The sequence below is a fragment of the Manihot esculenta genome, unplaced genomic scaffold (genome assembly GCF_001659605.2).
Source record: "Manihot esculenta cultivar AM560-2 unplaced genomic scaffold, M.esculenta_v8 Scaffold64, whole genome shotgun sequence".
NCBI classification, from domain to species: domain Eukaryota; kingdom Viridiplantae; phylum Streptophyta; class Magnoliopsida; order Malpighiales; family Euphorbiaceae; genus Manihot; species Manihot esculenta.
The window spans coordinates 2,404,276-2,406,775 of NW_025215481.1; positions in this window are offsets into that span (position 1 = coordinate 2,404,276).

Below are 2,500 nucleotides of genomic sequence, written 5' to 3' on the forward strand. Positions count from 1 at the left end.
TGAGAGTCCAATCACCGCAACCAAAGAAACTCGCCGTACAATACTTCAACATATGCCTCGACAGCTCATGCGTCGGTTCGGAGAAACAGGTGGCATGAAACGCCACGCCCTCACCTAAGCAATCGCACGTGTTGACAAAGTAGAAGCACCAGGCTCATCCCCAAAGCCTAAGCAAAAGCAACCACCACAGTGGGACACATCGGCACGAGCAACAGTGCGCCACCGCAACCAAAGGAAATTGCCATTCTGCCGCAGCATGTGCCTCAACGCCACTCGCACATAGGATTGAGCACGGCATTATATCACCACGCCCTCCCCCAAGCACTCGCAACGCCTTGACAAAAGCATTAGCACCAAGCTCATCCCCCCAGCCTAGGTATTGCAAAACCACAACAGCCCCGACGTCCATCCACGACCCCGAGGAACGTAACACCCCACCAAGCAGCAGGCCTACACCACCAAGGACACAAACTAAGACAGGTTGCATCGCACGTCCGCCTGTGTTCAGAGTGCGGCATCCACACCTTGAACCGGCTTCCATTTGACACCCCCCGGCAAAGCCTTCGACCCCAATAGCTTCAGCCCTGTCGCCAGACCCAAACGCCTCAAAAGTCTATGCCACCAGGAACTCACACCATGCCCATTGCATCGCATTTCCGCCAGCACGTTGACCCAAGCACGGCACTAGAATGCCACACCGAAGCCTTGCACAAGCATCCAATTGATACTCCAAGCATGGGGATCGGCCCCAATAGCACTGAGTTCGTCGTCGGAGTTGAGGTACTGACCGCCGAGTTGGATGGAAATATTAGCACAACAAAATCCCGAAGCCCAGTGCATCACCTGGAAACTCGCACATCGGCACGAGCACAACACACAAATGCCATGCCCACACCTTGCACCAGCGTCCATTTAACACGCCCAAGCATTGGGATAAACCACCGGATCATTTCCTTGAACTGTCACCAATGGCCCTGGAATGGGCCCCACCGGGCCCGGGATGGGCCCCACCGGGTCCACCACGCCCGAGAATTTTTTTCGATGTTGAATCGAGAGGTAGAGGTGGAGAGGGGGCTAACAAGCTTATTCGCATGCTATACCGATGCCCACATATGGCCTAGCGCATGCCCAGGCCCCGGCCTTGCTGGCCCCCCCAGGGGGGTGACTACCCACACCCCCCTAAAGAGCCTTAGGAACAAGTTGGGCTGTGGCAGGAGGAAACATCACAATGTCTGAGGTGACACACCCCCCCTAAAAAATTCAATTTTAGGTATTTTGACCTGATTTTTTGCAGATACCTTTATAAAAATGTAATCTAATTTTACAAAAATTTTGAAAATTTTTTATCGAGTCTAGGTATTTTTTTTTATTTTTTAAGTGTTAAAAATTCAAAAAATCATAAAAAATAGAAAACCCGTCAGAAAATCACCAAATTTTTTGTGGAACCTTAGAAAAATATTATAAATTTATTTGAGTTGTTATTTGGTGATTTTCTTAAACTTTGCACGGAGACATGACAATGCATGGGGTGACATGACAATACATGAGGTGACATGACAATGTTTGAAGTGACACACCCCCTAAAAAATTCAATTTTAGGTATTTTGACCTGATATTTTGCAGATATATTTAGAAGAATATAATCTAATTTTACAAAAATTTTGAAATTTTTTATCCAGTCTAGGTATTTTTTTTTATTTTTTAAGTGTTAAAAATTCAGAAAATCATAAAAAAAACATAACTCGTCAGAAAATCACCAAATTTTGTGTGGCACCTTAGAAAAATATAACAAATTTAATTGAGTTGTCATTTGGTGATTTTTTAAAACTTTTCAAAGAGAATTGGCTTGTGTCACAATTCTTGCCAATTTTGGGCATGCATGGTGGCTATAGGAAAAGTAAATGGAGGAGGTAGTGCTCTTGATCTCACAACATATTGTTTCGTGTTCTTTTTGCAATGTGAGATAAAATAGATAAAAACTCATAGAGGTTGCAATAATTGGTTCATAGTCTCAATGAGTAAAAGAGAATCACTCCATAGATTTTCATTGCCTATGCGATGATGGCAAGTGTGCGTCCAAGCATGTGAGCCAACCATTGCAAAATGTTGGTCAATATTTTTTCTCGTGTGTTGAAAGATATTGTCATTGTATAAGTATTCAAGCTTGAGCTTGTTCAGTACAGAAAACAATGGCACGCTTTGCTCGTTGAAGTGTACAATTAATTGACCGCGTGAACCTCTTTTGGCCTGGTGGTTGGCCAACGGGATATACTTGTTTACCAATGCTAACCTCATTTTGCAAAACATGTGCAAATAGCATCAACCCCAACGTTGCACCACGGGCTCATTGGGGAGCAATGGGCACAGCAGGAGGGAGCCACGGGCCAATTGGCTGCTACTGGGCGTGGGAGCAATTCGCTACGGGCCCGGTGGCGCCTTCCTGAGCACAGTTCCCAGTGCAGCAGCAAGGCGCCACGGGCCCGTAGGCGCCTTCCTGAGC